Source organism: Rhinolophus hipposideros (assembly GCF_964194185.1).
Source record: "Rhinolophus hipposideros genome assembly, chromosome: 6".
NCBI classification, from domain to species: Eukaryota; Metazoa; Chordata; class Mammalia; order Chiroptera; family Rhinolophidae; genus Rhinolophus; species Rhinolophus hipposideros.
Genome location: NC_138052.1, coordinates 51,527,272 through 51,541,541, shown reverse-complemented (window position 1 = coordinate 51,541,541; position 14,270 = coordinate 51,527,272). Strand labels below are relative to the sequence as shown.

General features: G+C 38.6%; 1 protein-coding gene across 3 annotated transcripts in view; it reads left to right on the top strand.

Moving 5' to 3' along the window:
- Positions 1-9,513: 9,513 nt before the first annotated feature.
- Positions 9,514-14,270, top strand: part of LNPK (lunapark, ER junction formation factor) — a 73,559-nt gene continuing 68,802 nt past the window's right edge. The window contains exon 1 of one of the 3 annotated variants that reach the window (XM_081051665.1): positions 9,514-9,823. The gene's annotated coding sequence lies outside the window, so the exon portion shown is untranslated. Of the gene's footprint in view, positions 9,824-10,373; positions 10,666-14,270 lie in introns of those variants that run through there. The other 2 variants (XM_081051667.1, XM_081051666.1) reach the window with 2 other exon arrangements.

Below are 14,270 nucleotides of genomic sequence, written 5' to 3'. Positions count from 1 at the left end.
TTCTCATCAAGGTTTGGTCTTTCTAGTGACTAACTCCTATCCTGAAACTATCTAGGAGCCCCTCAGGCAAGAGTCATCTTATTAGCATGCCAAAAACACTCTTATATAGGAGATTCCAAGGGTTTTAGGAGTTCTGTGCCAGGAACTGGGGGACAATGACCAAATATGTATGTTTTATTTTACCACAGTTGGAGACCCAAAGTTATAATACATAGCCAAGGCTTTGAGAATGAAATTACAAATCTCAAAACTCAGACTAACCTTTACGTGGAACATGAGACAAATACCACCAGCCTAGAGAATCAATCAACTAATCAAAACAAAACAAAACAATCCCTGAACCAACATTGGAAGCATCTCCTATAGAAGGAGAGATGAAACTTATGTTTTGAACCTAAATAGATTGATTGCATGCTTCCTACAATTAGAGGGTATAGATCTGCAGACTTCCATGTCCACCTAAGACTTCTGACACCAACTACAAGTTCCGAGGGATTTTCAAAACCACATTCAGGTTTGATAATTCACTGAAAGGATGCTCACAAAACTCAATGAAATCTATTACACTCATGGTTACAGTTTGTTACAGGTTTCAAGATCTGAAAATCAGTATCATTCATTGTATCAACTCAGTAAAAGGAAAACCATGTGATCATCTCAATAGATGAAGAAAAGCATCTGACAAATTTTTTTAAACAGGTAATTCCCTGAGTATGACATATCACAGTAATAAAGAGAAGTCTGTATAGCTGCTGTGTCCACAGAGGTAGCACCAGGAGACGGTATTGGCTCTGCATACATTGCACAGAAAGTTGGTCTTTATCTTGCAGGGAAATATTGGGTCTAATTTCAGTATTGCTTTAGCATTGGGACTTTTCTACAATACATGTATACAGAAGGTACCAAAAAATTGTATACACATTTTAAGAAAGGAAAAAACTGTATTGAAATTGTAATAACATATACTGATGACAAAAGATGAATACTAGTCACATTTTACTTTTGCAATTACAAGAGATGCTCAACAAGGTTACCATTAGCGTTAATTTTAATACAGTTTTTTTCTTTCTTAAAATGTGTATTTTTTTTGGCACTCTCTGTATATAAAGAAAACTAGTGCTTTTGAGTATATCTTCTAAAGTGAAGTTCCTATTATACCACAGCTTAAAAATATCCTTACATTTTTTATTGTTTACAATTCAGCTATACACATATCTGCATGGAATTTTATTTATATACACATATGTTATAGATGAAAAAATATGGCTTGAACAAAAGGTCTGGTTTAATGTTGACTGTTTGGGAAAACTAGCTCTTGAGTTTTATAAGAAATGAGTTGTCTAGTTAGGATTTCCAGTTGTCTAATTTCAGAGGTTTGTCAAGCAAATCAGTCCTACCTTCTTTCTCATATATTGGTTCGTATGTCGCAGCACCAAGTCTTTTTCTCTATTTTATATTCTTCTTTTATTTCTTAGAACTTTCTTTCATTTCTCTCATCTCTTTTTCATTCTTCCTCCAAACTTTCACAATCATTTTTTTTTCAAGTCCTTGGCATTTTCCAATTCTCTCTTTTTATAGGACATCCTTTTAAGCACTCAGTCTTTCATTGCTGATCACTTTGTGAATCATCATGACTTAATATTTTTCCTGTTTGTTATGGTCTACACATGTTTTACTAAACTCCTCAGGGCAGAAAATTTTATCTTCCGTATTTTATGCTTTGTAAAATGCCATGGACTCTTATGACTCCTAGTAACACGAAATCTCAGTGTGACTTAGCTAAAGCTATATCTTCCTTGTTTCATGTATGAGATTTACATGCATACAAGAAAAGATTCAAGTTATACCAGCTACCTGATTTGTCATATGTATCACTATTTTCAAGGTAGCACTAGAATGCTACCTTTTGAAATTACTGGGCACCCAGCCTATAATTTATTTTAACCTGCTTAATTTATATATATATTTTCCAGAACAAGCAAAGTTTTGTTTTGTGTTTTCATTGTAAGAAGAAAATGTTCCTCTCTTTTTCAATAACTAGATTGAGCTCACATGGAATTGTCTACATGCCAGAACAGAATACCTTGTATTCTAGTTTAAATCATGCCTTTCAGACACAAATTGTCTCTGGAATTATGTATTATTTATGATAATAGGAATCTTTGTTAGCTTTGACGAATGTCAATATCAAAATACATTGATATTTTCAAAGTTCTTTCACAGCAATCTAGACTTTATTTCCTACTTTTTTAGCACACATTTGTTTCAGGACAGTGTGGTGATGAGTTTACATCAGAAATGAGCAAACTGAGGTTGAGGAAGCGTACTGCTTATTGTGCTGCGCTCTGAGTTCTTCTTGGCTTTGGTACTGTCCTTCCCCAACTTGTCCCTTTTCTCCCAAGTATTATTTGTCTTGTCTACCAAACCCACCTTCAGGAGGTAGCTGCGAGTAGCTTCAAGTGCCACCTCCCTTAGATATGTGAACATTTTTAGTCTGGCTTCTAAAAGCTGAAAAAATCTCAGCCACAGGATTTGAGTAGTGTGACCTTCCTGGTATTGTTCTACTTAGATTAAAGGCTTACTTGATGAGCCACCAAACATAATTTTGCTTAATAAGGAAGTTGTGTATGTATTAGTTTTCTTTACCTGCCACAACACATTACCATAACTTTAGCATCTTAAAACAACAACTCATCTCATAGTTCTGTAGGTCAGAAATCCAGGCTCATTGTGGCTCAGCTGGTTCTCTGCTCTGGGTTTCACAAGGCTGAAATCAAAGCAGTAGTAGGTGTATACCTTTCTGGAGACTCCAAGGGAGAATCTGTTTCTAAGTTCGTTCAGGTTGTTGACAGAATTTAATTCCATGCAGTTAGAGAACTGAGTTGTCCATTTGCTTGCTAGCTGTCAACCAGGAGGCATTCCCAGCTTCTAGAGCTTGCCTGCATTCCTTGGCTTATGATCCTTTCCCTCCATTTTCAATGTCAGCAACAATGGTTTGAGTCCTTCTTATGCTTTGAATCTCTCTCACCTCCTCTTCTGTTTCATCTCTCCTCAGGTTCCTGTTTCTGCCACATATTTCTCACTCCAATGAAAAAATTCCTCTTTGGAAGGGCTCAAGTGGTTAGATTGGGTTCACCTATATAATTTAGGATAATCCATAACTGTAATTACATCTGTAACTGTCCTTCACAGTAGTACCTAGACTAGTGTTTTATTGACTAACCAAGGGGTGGGAATCTTAGAGGAACATCTTCAGAATTCTGCCTACTATAAGGTAGGTCTGAGACCTGCATGACAAAATGATAAATTTTTTCAGAGAATGTATGAAGCCACTTGAATACATGTAGAGTCATACCATAGTCTAGAAAGGGAAGGCTCATATGGAAGAATATTATTCTCCCTGAAATTAACATACACAATTAAAAAAATCTAAGTGGTTTTGGGGGGGTGTTCTTTACAATTTTATTGTAAATACAAGAAGAATAAAATGGGTAAAAATAATGACATTAGAGTAGGAAAGAGAAGGTATATTCCCCAATTCATTTCATGAGGCTAGCTGTATAACTTTGATGCCAAATCCAAAGAAGGATATTACCAGAAAGAAAAATTACAGGTCAATCTCATTCATGAAAGACGCCCTCCCAGATCTTAAACTAAATATTAACATATTCAATCTAGCAATACATGAAAAAGAAAATGGATCAATAGGACAGAATATCAAGGTCAGAAACAAATCCACACATATGTGACTACTTGGTTTATGACCAAGATAGCATTGCAGGTAGGGTGGAGAGGACCATCTGTCAATAAATGGTGCTGGTTTAAATGTCCACATTGGGAGGAAGGGAAAGGGTATGAGGACTACAGATTCCTTACTTTCTTCATACATAAAAAAGTTAACTTAAGGTCTGTTTTGAACTAAATTTGAAAAACAAAACAATAAAATTTTAGAAGACAATATAGAAGACTACCTTAATGACTTCAGGGTAGGAAAAGTCTCTTAAACACGATACAGATTCCACTGATCAGAAAGGGAAAGAGTGATACATTTAACTATATTAAGAATTTCTTTTCATCAAAAGACATTATTAAGAGAGTGAAAAGGCAAGCCACAGAGTGGAAAAAAGTATCTGTAGTACCTATAATTGACCAAATACTTATTTCCATATTATATGATCAATTAATACAAATCGATAAGAAAAAGACAAACAACCTAATATAAAAATGTGAAAATACCTGATGCTCATATGATGCTCAATGCTCATGTGAAAATGATTAATAATCAGAGAAATGCAAAATAGTGCCACAGTGAGTTGGCATTACACACCTATTAGGTTGGCAAAAATTTAAATGTCAGACAATTCAAGTGTTGGTGACGATGTGCCCCAACAGGAACTTTTGTATGTTATTGTTGGTTATATAAATTGGTACAATCATTTTGAAAAATTTTGGCATGTTCTAGTGGAGCTGAAGATAAACATGCCCTATGAACCAGGAATTCCATTCCAAGGTAAAGATTCTATAGAAATCTACGTTTATGTGTTCTACGACACACACACACACACACACACACACACTTTCAGAAAAGCATTGCTTGTAATAGCACAAAGCTTGAAATAGCTCGTATGTCCATCAATAGTAGAGTAGATAAATTATAGTATAGCCATGCAATATGGTAACCTAAGCAATGAAAATGAATAAACTACAGCCACAACTTGTGGATGAATCTTTAAAGACAGATAGCATTGATCAAAAAAATTTAAGATGTAAAAAAATCTTACTGTATGATTCCATTTACATAGAGTTCAAAAATTGGCATAAGTTATATTGTTTAAGAATGATTAATTAGACAACAAAACAAGAAAGAAAAGCAAGAAATGTTGATAATCATGATAGTGGTTATCTCTAGGCACTCGGGGGTTATAAAGGAAGGGGCATATTGGAGCCTTTTGGGGTGTTGGCAATGGTCTACTTTTTGATGCAGTGGAGTTAGTTACACGAGAGTTTGAGTTATAATCTTTAAGTAGTACACTTCGGTTTTATGAACTTTTCTGTGTATTTGTTGTATTTCCCATCACAAAAAATTTATTTTAAGCTTCTCTTCCACCCCATTCTTCCTGATTCTTCCTCTAGTTAGTAGCATCTACAGTGCCTCACAGAGACTTGAGAGTTGTTATAGAAAGACTACAAAGACTGAACAAACAACTCAGTCTTTCAAAACAAAAATACTCCCAAAGTAGGGTCTCAAAACTAAAAAAAAGCTTTGCTGAGAGTAAAACACAGCATTTGACCCTATTTCTCTCCCAGCCTTGGCCAGATTAGCTTAAAAAAAACCAGGGAACTGGGAGGAGTTTATGGAGTACAACAGTGAAGAAAACTGGGGGACCAGCGAGGGAAGGACGAGGTTCTATGGGAGTGGTGGCAAAAGAGCATCAGAGTGGGCTGAGCACCATTCCAGTGGACCGGGCATGAGGCCTGTGCTAGAAGCCAGGAAAGCTGTTATCAGAGCAGCCTACGAGGGCTGCCTGTGATGCCTGCATTGCATCATCCAGCAAAGGACACCAGGTGTCCAGCCTAGGACACCTGTGTCAAAGATGGAGGGCGAAGTCTTGGACTACCTGGTGCTGTACCATCTTTCTCTCTCCACTCTTCCCATCCCTTAAACTCCTAGAGGTTTTATTCTGCACCCAAGAATCTATATTTTTAAAAGGACCTTGGGTAATTCTCATGTAGGTGGCCTCTGGTACTGGAGTACCATTGCCCAGGGAAACGGTGTGGTAAAAAGAATCACCAGTTGCACTGGTTAAAAAATCCCGATTTCTGGTTCCTCTACCAGACACATAGAATCAGAATCTCTGGAGAAGAAACAGAATCTCTGGAGAAGGCCTAAGAATTTGTTTTTTTAACAAAGGCCCCGGGCGACTCACAAGGAAGTCTGGGAAACTGCTCTAGAGCCTTTAACTTTTTATTTCCTGCTTTCTCTGCAATATATTTAAAAACAAAACGTTTACAATAAGATATTTGCATTTTGAAAAAATAAGTACCTTGTGGAAAAGGATGGATTACAGACTGTAAAACTTTTTTGTTCAACCCAGACTTCTCAGTGCTGCAGATCCATAGATCTGTTTACATGACGTCTCTCCCTGAAGTCACAAAAACATCTTTTTTTAAGGATGGTGCAGCTCACAGTGGCCCATGTGGGGATTAAACCCCATAAGGGGACCCCAACCTTGGTGTTGGGGGTCAGCACCACACTCTAAACAACTGAGCTAACCAGCCACCCCTACAAAACATCTTAAACTCAACGTGTTCAAATTAAAATCAACATCTTCCCCCAAACCAGATTCTATTTCAGTGTTCCTCACATCTCAGTGATAGCATTACTATCCATCCACTGGGCCATACAGAAATCCTGTCATCTCTCACTCCTCCCTCTGCCTCAGTCCCCATTCTGCCCCATGAAATCTAAACCCATCACCAAGGTCTCCCATTTTATTTTCTATATTGTTCCATTTTCTCCACTTGTCTCTATTTCCTCGTTCCCACCCAAATATACTTGAACTACTACCAATACTAAGTACCACCCATAAATCCTAATTGGTATAATGCTGGCCGTATTCATATTCTTATGCTGCAGCTGGAATGATCTTTTCAAACACAGACCTGATCAGGTCAAATCCCCTCCCCACTTCGCTCTCAAGAAAAAAAATAAAGGTTCTCAGTACGGCCAGTGAGGTCCTGCTTAGTCTGATCTTCAGCTTCATACTGTAGCACTCTCTCTCTGAAATCTATGCCCTAGCTACAATGGCCTCCTTTCAGTGTCTCTGGCTTGTAATCTTCCCTCTTGACAAAAGGCCTTTACATAAGATGTTTCCTTTTCTCCTTTCTTCAGTTTTTCATCCTTTAGCTCTCCATTCTAGTGTGACTTCCTCAAGGAAGCCTTCCCTAACCTTTCTGACCAGATGAATGGATGACCCTATTGTAAGCTCTGGTAGCACTTACCATGTTTCCCCGAAAATAAGACCTAGCCAGCCAATCAGCTCTATTGCGTCTTTTGGAGCAAGAATTAACCTAAGACCCGGTATTATATTGTATTGTATTGTATTGTATTGTATTGTATTGTATTATATTATATTATATTATATATTGTATTATACCCGGTATTATATTATACCCGGTCTTATATTATAGTAAAATAAGACCGGGTCTTATACTAATTTTTAATCCAAAAGACGCATTAGAGCTGATTGTCTGGCTAGGTCTTTTTGGGGAAAAACGGTATATCTCTTGCAACTTTCATTTATTCCTCTAAATTAGTAGGGCTCACTTATTTAATTAGGCCTTTTGAAATTCCTTTGGCTAGAGTAGTTTCCTTTCTCATCTTCTCTGGTGTTCTTCCAATTTCACTTCCTAAGAATCTAACCCAATAATATTTTAGGATTAGTAGGGAATAATTCTTTTAATATTTGGACACAGTTAAACCACCACCTTCATTGGCTTTCCCATATTCCCTCTAACTGATGTTGCCTTATTGTTTTTTTAATCTCTTGAACATTTGTCTCTACCACAGTACTTATTCACTCTATATTGTGTTTTTTGTTTTCTTGAAAATTTCTCTTACTGCTGTCAGTTGCTTTAGGACAGCTGTTTTATTTACCTCTGTATCCTCAGCACTTAACACAGGGTCTTGTCTTCAGTAAATATTTGGATGGACCCCTGTAGCCTGTAGTCTAGACATATAGTGCATATGTTGATTTCTTAGCTTCTGATGTCTTTCCTTACTGTGCCTAACAAACTCTTACAAGGCAGGGGAGGCATAGTGTTCCTTCAACAATATACATTATTTTCTACTTTTCAATTTCCTCTTTTGAAACATTGATACCTTAAAAGTTTGTTGGATTAAAAGTTAGATTCAGTACTTCCCTCCCTCCCCTTGCCACGTTAAATGTCTCCTCTTCTAGAGCAATTACTGTTTCCCTGAAAATAAAACCTAGCCGGACAATCAGCCGTAATACGTCTTTTGGAGCAAAAATTAATATACTGCCCTGTCTTATACTATATAAGATCTGGTATTATATTTTATTATGTTATGTTATGATATGATATATTATATCATACCCAGTATTATATATTATATTATACCCGGTCTTATAAGACCAGGTCTTATACTAATTTTTGCTCCAAAAGACACATTATAGCTGATTGTCCGGCTAGGTCTTATTTTTGGGGCAACACAGAACCTACAGAATTTTGTCACAGGATTAGGTTTTTGGGATCTCTTGCACTCACCTAGTTCTTCTCTGTCTCCCTCCTCCAGTTTTTCCCCCTTTACAATAGACCTTGATGGCTCAATTAAAACTAGAGAACAAATCTTTAGCAAGTGGAAAACATTTCTTCCCTATTCTCTAGGGAAAAGAGATCTTCCTGAGATGTAGTAATTGCGTAACTGCACAGGCCATTTTTAAAAATAGTTTAAAACAGCAAAGATTGGAAAACAAAATGGTTAAATTTCCGTATCAAAATCGGTAAAATATATATTATTTTGTAAATTTCTGGATTTGTAAAGTGCCTGACCCAGAGTACACAAGAAGTAAACTTTGGTTCCTTTCCCTTCATCCTTGAAGTTTACAAAATTGTAACTAAAGATTTTAGCAGCCAGCACAAGCAACTCCACAGTGAATTATCTGGTAGCTTCCAGGATAAATTATTCTTACCATATAGACAAGTACATTCAGTTTCTTTTCTGACTTTAACGGTGTGTGCTGTCCAAGTTTAAGCAGCGTATTAAAATGATTAGACTCTAAAATTCGTGGAACCATTTTATTATTTTAAAATGTGTATGTAACTAACACAGAAAAATCCCATGAAAAATGTTTGCACACGGGTAAAACACACGACGGAAGTTTTGGCTGAAGTTCCTCTACCCTTCTCCACGTTGCCTTGTGTGGTTCATTTGCTGTTTAGACTTGTCGTTCCCATTTCACTGGGAAATGTGATGCTCTTTGGCCCATGTTTCAAATCTGAGAAAATGTAACCTGGGTGGTTTATTTGTGGGCCCGTGAAGGGACTGTTCTCGAGGCGACCGTTTTAAGAAAACTCAGCTTATGCTGCGACCCACAGTTTGAAATCCACATCATTTGGCGTTTTAAGTTTACCACACACCGCTGAGGTAAGCGTGTCGTCATCAAATGACCCTTTTTGACGTCCTCTAGTGATACAAGCCTGGAGTCTAGGCTGATTTTTATTTTTTCTCCCCCAGTGGCTTCTTTGGGGACCGGCGTCTTCTAACACGTGTAGTACTACCTTGCTCCGCTGCCCGCTGGATGACAGCTGCCCCGCGACTCCAGGGAGAACCCCCTTCCTGAAGCGCCCGCCTCCGCTCGGTGGTCTAGGGGCTTCGGGGTTTTCTTTCTCCACGGAGCTTTGGCAGAACGGGCTTTGAAAGAAAGGATAAGGGAGAGTCAGAAGCCACTGTATTGGTAAGCGTCATCATAAGTGGCATTACACCTCTGAGACGCGACGACGAGCACCCAGTTTGGCCGCGAATCCACACCGACAGGCGGCCCCGGGCCCAACGCCCGACTCACCCTCCCCACGCTCCCTAACTGCTCGCCCCGGTCACCGTCACGTGACCCGGAGCGGCGCGCGCCGGCCGCGGCCCGGATTGGCCGGCGGCGGGAGCGCGGGGTTTGATGGGAAGGAGTTGGCAGGGCCCCTGGCTCTGTCAGTGGCGGCTGCTCCCCGCTCCGGAGGCAGGCTGCACGGTGGCGGCCCAAGCTGGCCGAGGTGGAAGCCAGCGCCGGGCGTTGCCCGCTTCTTGAAGGTAGAGTGCTCAAACTGAGGGCAGTTCGGAGGGCTCGGCAGGGGCGAGGCGCGCTGAGCTTCTCCCTGGGAAACACGCTCCCGGTTCCCCCGCTGGCCTCTCCCCGGCGCCCCCGCCCCGCGCCCGGTGGCCTAAGCGCCCAGCGGCGGCGGCGAGTCTACGCCGCTCGCCGGGTCCCTTTGATTTCCCCACACAATGGCAGGGGGGGCTCAGGAGTGCCGGAGACCCCTTTCGGCCCCGCCAGGGGAGGAGGTTCCCTAGCCCTGTTCTCCTCGATCCCCGGGCTGTGACGGAGTTGAGCTGAGCATCAGCCCCTTGGCCGCCTCTGTCTCGGCGAAGGGCCAGCAGGTCCTCCGCTGGGGTATCGCCTCGAGGGCTCTCCCCGGCTTCTCGGTCGGAAAGTAGGAAAGGTCGGGAGGGACCGAAAACTGTCAGTGTCGTGCCGCTCGGCCCAGGCGTGTGGGCGTGGGTTCCGTGCGGCTCAGACCAGCCTCTGCGAGCGTCCTTGTCGGAGGGATGCGGGGCGGTGGGAGGGTGCGCGACGTTGCTCAGGTGTCACAAGCATGGCAGAAGAAGAGCAAATCTGAACGACGTCAGTCGTTTTAATTCTCGAATGTTGTGCATGCGGACTGAGAAGAGAGTTGGGATCGGTGAACTCAATGTTGCTGATGGTTCCCTGACAGTTCTAAGTAAAACCTGTGACTCGCTGCGTTTTCCACCTTCTGCTTTTCCCTCTCGGCTTCTGGTTTGTGGGGCCTAGTGTCGACCGTTTTCTGCTTTCTCCGTGGCCTGGGTGTCACTATGGACAAAGCTGCCCCTATTCCACAGCGGTTTGTGTGGTGGTAAGCTGGTTTCGGGCAGACGTTCAAACTGGCAGGGAATGCTAATCGCTGGTCCTCAGCAGTCCCCATAGTTTGGTGTTGGGAGGACCAATCTGATTTTGAAGTCGTTTTTTAAAAGGAGTGATGCAATGAAAATTAGAAATTTAAGTTTCTCTGTCATCTACTGAGATCAGCCCAGTGCCATTAATACACTTATATTGTGTTTCTATATTGTTAAATCAAAAAAGACTGTAAGAAGAGGAAGAAGTTATTGGCTATCAAACAAGTATGATGTCATATAGAAATCTTTCTAATCAAGTAATCATTTTTGGTAGTGTTTAGTTCAGAATCAACACTGACTTAACCCTGAAGATCAGAACTTAATCATCGTATAGTTAAAAGTGCTTTTAGAGCTGTACTTCTTTTCAATAATTTTATTGTTTGAGCAATAAATATAGCAGGTTGAGATATTTCAGAATTGCCTTTTCAGATAGGATATTCGAAAGTTAGAGTTCTGAAACGAATCACTTTTAATATTGAACAGTACAATATACTGTAGAGGTATTGTTGATAGTGATTGCATGAGTACTTTCTACTTAAGCTTGAAACTTGATAAACATAAAACTAAACTTCATTTGCTCTGAAAAGCCTACAGGTTATTTTAATGGAAGGGTCTGCGCAGTATTTTGCTTTATTTTTTATACTAGAGAAAATGAAAGCAATACAATTTCGGTTAAAATACAAAGTGCAATTTTAAAATTATGAAATAAGTCTTTCTGTTGTAGGAAGTTAAAAAGAAATGCGTTCCATATTAGAAGTATTGTCTGTACTACATGTGTTTTCTGGCAACAGTAATAACAATGGCTACAATTTATTATGCACTTAAAATTTGTTGGACACTGTGCCAAATGATACATTATTTCATTTAATTCATAGTAGGATTCTGTGAAGTATAGATATGTTCACCACTTTACAAATGTGGAAACAGGCTTAGAGACTTTAATTTACCCAAGATCACATAGATAGTATGTGGTTGAGCCATATTTTGAAACTAGACCTTTTTTTTTTACTCCATTATTTTAATGTGACTTGAAGTGAGCTGAAAATTTAAGAATAGCATGCCCCAAGATTTTAAATTCTGACATCCAAGCATGAGTGTGAGTTGCAGTTAATAGAAAACACACAAATAATATGGTGGGCGTTATTATTCATTGAAAAACACGTTAGATACACCTAACTTTTAAGGTCATGTCAGGTTCCATTGTGATAGAGTTGAAAGAGAATTTCTGTACATGTTCATGGAAGAGTTCTTGGGGACAAGCCACTTGAGATTGAGCCATCTGTCCACTCAAGGGCAAGCAAATTGATTTACGCTTCAGAAAGAAATGCTAGTTATTTGGTTCCCATGTAGTTTCCATGTGTGGAAGCAGAAATAAACTAGAAAACAGCCACGACCACAACCGTTAAAACAACAATTTGTATTGAGAAATTAGAATGTGTTAGGCACTGCTGTAAGTACTTTAGAATGCATTATATCATTTAAGCTTTTCAATATTTAAGAGGGTCCTTAACTATCCCTACTTTGCAGATGAAGATATTGAGTAACTGAGGTGAGTAACTTATTTGCCCAAGGTTTCATAGTAAGCAGTGGGCCACAGCAATTGGAGTTAAGATGTTTGGGTGGCAAGGAGGGAAAAAGAGTTTGAAAATAGAAGAGGTACGAAAGCTATAGAAAAATAGTTGATTTATTTTTGTTATGCTTTCATATATTTTGGAAAGTACCACCATTAGTTGTGCATTATAGTAAATCAGCTTCTTTAACAAATACTAGAATTTGATAGGAAAACTGCTGGAACAATGAGGTCGACTGGGACTGGTTCTTTGATTACAAACCTGAAAGCGTGGATATGGCATTTAATGACTATTGCCTTACTGTTGTTAGAGAGGACAAATTGAAAAGCACAATCCTCCGCTTCAGGGATCTTGAAGGCTGAGCCAAAGTTTGTTTCATTAACACTAAAACAATTCTCCAAGCAAATAATTGATGTCAAAGTTGGTATTAATTGCAATTTTATGCATATATTTCATATTACACTTATTTTAAAAGTGATATACAGTAAACAAAGGCAGTGCTGGTAGACTTCTGGTGCCAGTTCTGCCCCTAGCCGGAACTGCATGATTTTGGCAAAACATTTTTAGCTTCTCTTCCACGCAGATTTAGGCATTCATATAAAGGAATTAGGCTACACGATACACTGTAGTAGCAGTCTCTTATGTTTATAACTCACTTTCCATTTCAGTAGCTCTGTTTACCAGCTATTTGAGAATGTCAGAGGTACTTTCATATATTTTAGGTATAAATATTCCAATCTAATCTATATGTAGCAGACTTTATTTCTGATTTTGTGTTATTGAGAATAACTGGTTGCTTTTTAAAAAAATCAAAACTAAAATGCTGTGTCTGGCTCTGCTACTTAATATCTCTGGGGCCTTAGCAAGTTATTTCACTTCCCTAGCCTGAGTTTTCTAGCTTGTAAAATGGAGGAATAGTAGTATCTAAATGATAAAATTCGTGTAAAGCATTTGTTTTAGGCTCTGCTGGAGAATACGTGCTTACCAAGTGTTTAACTGATATTATCATTGTTGTTATTACTTTTAAATATTAAAAATTCTGATTTGTGATGGCTACAAACTTAACTTTGAGGCATGTTACTCTGTTACAAACCCAAATGTGTAAGTCAATTGTGTATAAAGCACTGTGCTAGACACCATACGTTACTTCCAAAATAGTGGGATGATGTATACTTTGAAAATACCATGTTAAAGTGGTTCATCTAAATCTTTCCTCCCCAGTCATCTTTCTTGGTGATTGTTTTAGCATCTTGAGATGGTTTTAAGATCTATTTAATGTCTTAATGCAGAAATTTATACTTTTATTCATTAAAGTTCCTGGATTTCCTACAACTGCATTTTAGAAATTTGAATACTGAATTAACATTGAAAGATTAATAATATTTTGACTGCAACTTAAATGTGGTTTATAACGTTTATTATATTTATAAACATCAAAAAATTTCAGGGCAGATTATAGGTATTTCTGTCCCTAGAAATTACTTGTAAGTGAAAATGTTTCATAATTAGGCTCTTTGTTACTTCTCTAACCAAGAAAGTCCAAGACAGATATGGCTTATGCTAATTCCAACCTATAAATACTGTTGCAGAGTGAATGTACTAACTTAGTACTGGCATTGTTTTGTGATTACATATATGGTTTAAAAATAATGTAAGAATCATGGCCTAACTTTTTTTTTGGATGGAAATGCAGTATATACATTGGTAGTACATACTGTAATTTGGTAAAAAGATGTAAGTTTGAAAGTATTCTTTTACTGTTTCAACTTAGAAGAATAAAAATTTATATAATTATTGACTGGTAAATTGTTTTAAAATGTAATATTGCTGATACATTTTCATACATATGGTAATATTATAATAAATTTTAGAGTAATAAGAAAACAACTAAAAGAAGGGATATATTATACAACTAGCTGATATGAGGGTCAACTAACTTGAGGGGAACTTAGACACAGTTTCAGAGAGAAATGTTTGAGTGTTGAACAGTAGTG